The following is an 8,277-nucleotide window of genomic DNA, read 5'->3' as shown; positions in this document are numbered from 1 at the left end:
ATGGCAGCAAGAATAGTGAAGAATAGATAGGGAGTGAAAATACTGGAAGAATAATGGATGAAGCAGTGATTGATTGGTCCTAAAGTTTTCAGTTTTGAGAAATAGTGGTTTTACACTGTTCTTTCTCTTTTCCCTCAAAGGAAAGAAAACAAAAGTGCAAGAGAAAAGGCTGCTTTGACTCTGTTTGGTCCACAAGAAACAGGAAAATCAGTGAGTTGAAAAGCAGATCGGCAGTAAGAAATAGCACTGTCAGAGTCCAGCATGTTGCAAAGCTGGCTGGACTTGTGCAATCGTTCCCAAAAGTAGCTAAAAAAAAAAAAAAGTTTGTAAATCTAGGAGTCTTAAACTATTTTAAGCCTCCAGTGATCCAGTTTTAACTTTTCTGGAACAAAATTATGTTGCTGGGCAATATTTAGCAAACTAGACTGCTCAGTGTGAAGGGAGAGTAGGTGAAAGAAAGACGGACGAGGAGGGGGGGGGGTAGTTAGATGCCAAGAGCTGTGCACTGACCCTGATTAAATGCCTCCCCTAACTCACTGGGACCACTGATAAGATATGTGCAAATGTGTGCGGGTGTACATGTGTGGTCCAGCAGCAATTCTGGTGTGTAAACACGCTGACCTGGAACACCACCAGTAGACACTTTGAAGTTGGCAACAGCCACTATAATCTTCCTCCCTCTCACACACGTATACATCCCCCCACACACTGAGCCAGAGGCGAGATTTAACACTGGCAACCTTCTGTGGCTTAGTATGTGGCCACTAACACACAGACAAACACACACTGTAAACACACACTCTTATATTGTCAGTTGCTCTGCTACCCAGAGACATAAAACAATACATTCTCTCACACACAAATACAATCAGACAGCCCTTTATTTTTGTAGAGAGTGTGTGTTTTGCTAAAAGTTCCCATCACTCTGGAGTCCATCAGCCTCAGAGCATCTTCAGGTCTTAAATCCAACACGCCGACTCCACAACACAATCGTCTGCTACTGTCCAAATGCACCAAAAGCTCTGAGATTGCCAGACTTTACACACAGTTTATGTGAATGTGTACAAGGATAAGCCACAAACGACTGCTTTGCTATAAAAATGTGTCACATTTGTTTTTTGTGATACGTTTGTCACTCACATTAGCTAAAATAATAAGGGCAGGTTAAAAGTAAAAGTATTGATTATGCCCAGAGGCAATATTTAAAGGGTTGGTTCATTAAAATCAAAATATAAAACTATAGTTCCTGTGGATGTTCTGTGGATTACCCAGAGCAACCATGAAACTGTTCTGTTATTCTATAAAAACATGTTGCTCTTGAATTCTTTAATCAATTTTGTATATAAATGTTAGACATTGTAAAAGACAATGTCAGTGCTCATCAGGATTAACCTTGAGGAAATGGTGCACTGAATCTTCAGCTCCCCTCAGCTTTGCAGAGCTTTATAACAAGTTCAACTCACAACCTTGCTGTTTTGGTTTAGGCTCAACACCAGCTCAGTACCAGGTAGCAGACAGACAGTTAGCTACTAGCTGGTGAACACACTGGTTGGATATAAAAACTAGACAAACCCACTGTGACATGGCCTGTTGGTTTTCTGAAGAGGAGTTTTGAAGCTCAAGTCTGACCCTCACCATACTGATAGTTCTTCACTCTGCCTACTATGGATAAAACAAAAATGGGCAGTATTGCCTGTTTACAAGTCCAGCAGACATTATTAGCAAACATGTCAAAATCACTTCTAGTCTTTACTTACTCTCCTTTTAGCTCTACTATAGTCACCACTACATTAACTTATTAAAAAAAAGTCTGTTTAGCTACAAAACACTTTGTTCACAGCTCCCAGCATCAACTCTGTTTCCCATACACCTGCAGACTTTATAGATAATTCTCTGTGGGTTGTCACAGTTGACTTAGTTCATGGTAGTATTCATAAAAAACTTATTAGAGCTTCTTTAAATTGAAAATTTTTCATTGCTTTGGCACCAATAATGACATTCCATTCACCTCCACTGGCTGAGATGGCAGCAGAAACTGCAGAGAAATGGCACAGCAACAAGTAACTTGGCTTGGTTTCTTGGTTATACAGTACTTTTGTTCTGTATGTGGACTGTATAATATGTGTGCAGGACTGTATATGTGTTAATTTACTAAAACTAATTAATAAACCATTATGTTCCACTTCCAGTCATTGTACAATAAGATCTTTTGAAACAATGTTATCACTTGGTCTGTTTTGAAAAACATAACATTTCTGACCCTACATAACCCGTGCAGCTGTGTTGGCTGTTTCCAGAACAGAGGCTGACTTAGGTGGCAGCAACATCGGTGAAAACCTGCTTTATCATTGCCTCATAACCCACTGGTTACATCCAATTTTTACATTCACAGCCAAACTGAAGAGACCACCATTGCACTAACTATTATCGGCCATGTATCGTTATCTCGGTGTAAATTATGAGGAAATATCCACAGTGGACATGTTGTATCTACAGGGCAAACATGTAGATGCACTCACTAATTCTCTCTTATTTGGATCCAGGACTGAAGAGGTTTAGGAGCCCCTGATCAGAAAGAAAGCTACTTAGGGTATTAAACTGGGGCAGGGGGTTCTCAACAGACTAGTTAACTTACTGTATATAGGGGACCCAGCACAAACAAGAAAAAAAAAACAATTTTTAACTCAGTTTTAGAAAAAGCAGGTCTAGGGGAATGGAAATCTAAGCAAGGCATACAGTGGGAAGCTATGATGCTGAGTTCATATTGTTTCCTGTACCTGTAATAACAAAGAGCTTAAATTGCTTTTTTTTGTTTTCTTTTACATGATTGTTTTCTTAATTAATTGTTCTAAGTTTGACAATTAGAATTATTTAAAGTGGTTACTTACTTTGCATAATTCAATAAAATTTGTAATGCTCTTCAAAAGTTAAAAAACAATAATATAAATGTGGTGACAAAGAATAAGTTAGGCAGCCCTTGCTAATTTGCCTCTTTGTTTCTCCTGCCTGCGTTGCCAGATATGCAGATTCCAGCCAGTGTTTTGGCCAGCAGGCAGATAATCTTGTTAAGAACAATTAACCCAGAGGTATTGTTGAATTTTAACTCAATCCCTTGCACAGAAGAATTCAAAAGCAGCACCTGGCACCACAACCAACAAACACCAATAACATGTCAGTAAGAACCAACACTCCTGTACTGAGGATGGAACATAGTAGTCAAAGTCTCCCAAAAACTTCACCCAGTACGACCTGAATACCTAAAGTAAAGTGTTGCAGTTCATCACCCCACATAGTGTACATGTTATATGCATGTTTTACAGCATGATACAGGAAAAGGGTGATGCTTTTCCAGCACAATGTCACAAAAGCCTCTGATTTTTACTTCGAGCTACAGCTACGGTTAAAAGCCAACAAGCTCATGTCCTGTGACTTCGGGGTGTAGTTAGACTCTTTATGGGATGATTCAACTATTTTTATGACAAAAGGGTAAATAACTAATTTAATTTGAATTTCTACACAATATCATTTCAGTGACAATTTCCTATACCAAAGTTCAACTAAGAATCTACAGCCATGTGTTGCTTTAAGCTAAATGCTACTGTCAACATTCTAAACATACCATTTGTTTACCCTTGCAGTTTAGTTCACCATTTAGCAATCTAACATTTCCCTAGTAGCAAGCACCAAACACATGGTTTTATGTAACATATTTGTAAATGTTAAAATCTCTAAATTGTCTCAAATATTGCATACTAATTAGACACACTCAGCACAAAAGATTCTAAACTCAGAACATCTTTCCCATTTGAATTTGATGGTTTAAACTGTCTGGTTAGTCAAATTACACAGTCATAGGTCATGCAAGTTCAAAATGTTCCTATGATGAAGTCTTTACCACAACTATGATTGAGTTAATTTCAGATAACTGCCAGGAGAAGGAAAAAATATTTTTGACTGTGTGTGGTCACTGTCACAATTATACCATTCTTGTCAGTGAGATTTTAATGAAATCTGAGTAAGGCTCCACCAGCCATGTCAAGCTCTGTGAAAACCAGGCTAATCAGTGAACACTGCCTTTGGCTCTGTTTGCTCCCAGAGAGGAAACCACATCACCTCAGTCTCAGAACTGCCATAATAGGAAAATTCAGGCTATAGCAGAGCTAATAATTGCAAACTAATAACATATTTTTGTATTGTACAGGTAGTTTCAGGCTATGGCTAACTCATGATATTGTGACGAGTTCACCTAAATTGCTTATTCTGTTATGCTCCTTCTGGCCTTACGTCACACATGTCACATCAGTAAGAACCATCAAACTAACTAAGCAATTACTTAGTATTAATTATATCTTGCAATAGAAACCTCTGAATATAATGCAGTCCAGTACAACACCACCTTTAACTATAACCTCAATAATACACATATATTATTTATATGTGACAATTTCACTGAAAACATTTAAAGCTTCATAAACACAGATGTTAAGGCAGAAGTGTAGAAGTGTTGCATTGAATTGCATACCATTGTACAGGTGTATCTAATAAAGTGGCCGGTCAGTGTAGTTTGCCTAATAACGTGAAATCTTCTTGATTTCCACTGACTTCCAAAAAAGTCCAATGCATCATCTGTGAAACATCTCGGAACCATAAGGCATTTGTATTGATTTTCTTATAGCAACAGTTTAATGGATTTTTAATAGCTTGTTTTGGTCTCATGGTCATTTTCTATATCCAGTACATGTACTATATTGTAGTAAAACTGCTGAGGCGAAACTGTAAAATCTGGAGCCATGGGGAGGCATTTCAAAATAATGGACAATAGAAAAACAGGAATTACTGTATTAGGCTAAATAATTGTTTTTAATAGTGAATCTCAGGACCCAAATTAGTGGGGTTACTATGCCACATAATTAATTTAGTAGCCCATATGTTTCTTTCTATAAACAATTGACTTAAATGAAGATTACCAGGGCTTTGAGTATCTAGAACAGAGAACCACTAGAATGAGAGAAAGTGTCCAAAACTTTCAGCTAAAATTAAGAGGATAGATTCTCAGTTTGTGTAATGGTTTTGGGAGTTTGCATGTTAAATCACAAAATATTAAAATAGTCAAACTTTTGTGTAAAAGTAGATAATGGGTAGATGTTGCTATATTACTTATATTACAGCTTTATAAACAAAGATTTTACTTTTCCAAATGAAACATTACAAATCACTCAAGACTTAACAAGTAGAATTAAGTGAAGTTGAAGTTGTGTTATCACTTGAACCAAGGAACCTGTCAGTGAAAACTGTACTGTGCCAAAGATCTAAGGAACATTTACATTTGTATGACCACAGTAAACTAACATTAGATGTGTAAACACCAAAGAAGGTGTTCTGACAGTAAAGGTAATAAATGATCCTAAAATATTCACCTGGCACACGATACAGTTTTAGTGTTAAGATGGGGTAAAGCAAAATAAAAAAAAAAGTAGCAGTGAAACATCACATCACAAAGGATCAAATTTAAACTGAAACTCAAATTCAAAAGACAGCGACTAAGCAGCAGTGGTTTAAATCCAAGTCCTGGTCTTCCTGCCATCCAGCCTCACTAACAAGATTTGACATGGCGAGAGGGGACAGGTCCCAGGTTCACGAAACACATTGTTTTTCACTTTCCACACAATCCCACCTGCACACACAAACATACAGGTAGAAAGCAATGATGCATAATCCCATGGGTATAGTCACTTGGACGCCTAAATGCAGCCCATGATGCACAGACACAGCAGCAATATGTAGTCATGGGTTCCTATTTAGCTCCAAATTGCTCTACCTGTGTTTGCAAGCCACTTACACACATGACTGGGCCAGACATCATATTATATAAGGTTCATATGTTCATACTCAGAACAGGGTACTGCAACATAGTCAACAAAAACAGCACCACTATTTACCTCCTACACATACTTTACTCCACCCCTATAAACCATCTTCATCGCATATCTACTTTGACTTTTTCCCCCGTTATCTGCTCTGTGTTGGTGAGGTGACAGCTTGCCTTAATTTACAGTAATTGGATGACTGTTTCTCACTCTTTATAATCCTGGACACAGGCTGCTGTGAGATAACCTGCTTTTGATGGGACCACTGCATGACTAAGACTGAACATACAGTATAGTGCAGAAGCTCTAAGCGCTTCCGCTGTCTACTTGTTGAAAATTAACTACTCTCTTGGTATTTGAGGAAATGAGGGGTGATCACTTACAGGGGGGTGTGGGGTAAATTGTTCCTCTGTTACAAAAATCATTCTGCAAGACAGCCAGAAATGCAACTTAAATCGACCTTATATTAAAACAAAAATTCTGTATTAACAGTGGGAATACACTTTAGTAAAACCTGGATGGTGAAGGTTACATAAATAAAAACGAAGTTCATGTTTATTCGATCTTTAACATTATGATTATAGTGCACCAGTGATAACCAGAGGCTCAAGATAGGAAATAAATGAAAGCAGCGTGTTGCATATAAATGTGAGGAGCTGTTTTTTGAATTTATTTAAGTCCACGTCAATTTACTAAACCAGCACCAATGATCCCCTCAGCCCGTTTCAGCACCACGGACAGAGAATCCTCCATTCAGCCAAAACCGGATGAAACGGCTCCAACTACTCAAACTACTGTGGTGAATACTGTCATGTACAAAGCGAGTTTTTCGAAGCATGTCTCATAAGCTGTCTCTTTCCTATGCTAGAACAGCTGCACTTCCTTTTCACACAGGTCTACCAAAAAGAATAAACACACGGTAGAGGAATATGAACTACACTAATAGTCTGAAAATGGTGAAGACAGGCAGAAAATGTGAAAGAAATGTAATATGAAGGGCGCCTTTAGGTCACTAAACTCACCACCGAGTAACACAGGCACAGTATGAGTCACAGTAGAGATGCTTCATTAGGGAATATAGGCTCAACAGGGACACATTATACGACTTACCGTATTACCTTTGTTGAAGCCATATGGTTAACACGCAAATCTACTTTTCCACACACTGTTGCCTTCTCCGGGCCGCCGTAAGACACAGCCCAAAGAGAAAATCCAGGAAATAACATCCACACAACTCAAAGACCGACCCCACTTTTTGGGGGATAAGAAAAAAATCCCGCTGCCCGTGCCTTCCAGACGAGGGGAAGAAGAATAAGTCACAAAAAGAAATGGCTGTTGTGGCCTTCATGCAGTGAAAATAGTCTTCATCTCATCTACTCTTCTTTTAGTTCAAGTCTCCGGTGTTGGACTTCCTGGGTGACTACGAGCTCTGTCGAAGAGAGGCTGAGTAGCAGCTTATCTCCCGAATCCTCCCCCCCCCTCCCTCCTTGCTTTCCCCAACTATATTAGAGAGAGACGCAGGGACAGGGAGACCTAGCGACATTAGCAGGAGGAAGAAAGCGAGAGAGATGATGCGGAGTCAGAAAGGGAGGTTTTGTTTGTGTTGAGGTAGCCGTACATTTACCGCAGGAGCAGCAGCAGCAGAGGCGATGATCGTTGCACCAACCTAATCTAATTATGTCCGCGGCAAAAGGCGCACGGATTACCGGCTGGTTACTCTGCTCCGCTCTGGTCTTTGCGCCCCATGGCGGAGAGGCATGCACAGGGGCACTGTTGCTGTCATAACACATTTTATCTCGACAGTATCAAGTCACATGACAGTTTAAAAAAAGTTTAGCTGAAGTTTGAACCATGCAAGACAAAGATCTCTACAAATCTTCTCTACAATTAAAAATATGTTCTATTATTTTCAGAAAAACTTGGAATGGATATTACATAGCACTAAATAGCAAAACTGACCTACAGTATATTTTACATGCAATTGCTACAGGTGTACTACATTGCAACATGGCGCAGGACTAGTTGAATTTTAATAGCATTTTGAGAAAGACTGGCGCACAGTGTAATTATCACTTGGCTTCATGCTTCTTTGGAGCTGTAAAGCAGCCTTATGTATTTGGGATTAACTTAACTGTTTCTCTGATTCCTGATTTCACTTCTAAATTACCTGCAAGGATACATTACAGCTTCAAGAGTAGTTACCTGCCACCCTATTCTCTAGCTATATCTGAAATATTGTGGTAGTTTCTTTTCAGATGCAGTGCTTGTTACTGTACTTCCCTCACTGCAAAAAATAGGCATGCAACTGTGGAACTCAATGAGCCTGTAATGCATTTTAGGGCACTTAACCTCATACATACTGATACATCAGATCAAGTTTTCTATCGGGTACTGTAGACAAGAGGCCAGT

The 8,277-nt window shown here is 39.0% G+C and overlaps 1 protein-coding gene across 1 annotated transcript in view; it reads right to left on the bottom strand.

Annotated features, from left to right (window-relative positions):
* The window catches only part of LOC109962900 (protocadherin-15-like), a 153,740-nt gene extending 146,416 nt beyond the window's left edge, over positions 1–7,324 (bottom strand). Inside the window, exon 1 of the mRNA XM_020605022.1 lies at positions 6,978–7,324. The gene's annotated coding sequence lies outside the window, so the exon portion shown is untranslated. The remainder of the gene's footprint in view (positions 1–6,977) is intronic.
* Positions 7,325–8,277: the final 953 nt, after the last annotated feature.

The sequence above is a fragment of the Monopterus albus genome, unplaced genomic scaffold (assembly GCF_001952655.1).
Source record: "Monopterus albus unplaced genomic scaffold, M_albus_1.0 scaffold69.1, whole genome shotgun sequence".
Lineage (NCBI taxonomy): Eukaryota > Metazoa > Chordata > Actinopteri > Synbranchiformes > Synbranchidae > Monopterus > Monopterus albus.
The sequence above is the reverse complement of the archived record's forward strand: the minus strand, read 5'-3'. Positions and strand labels throughout refer to the sequence as shown.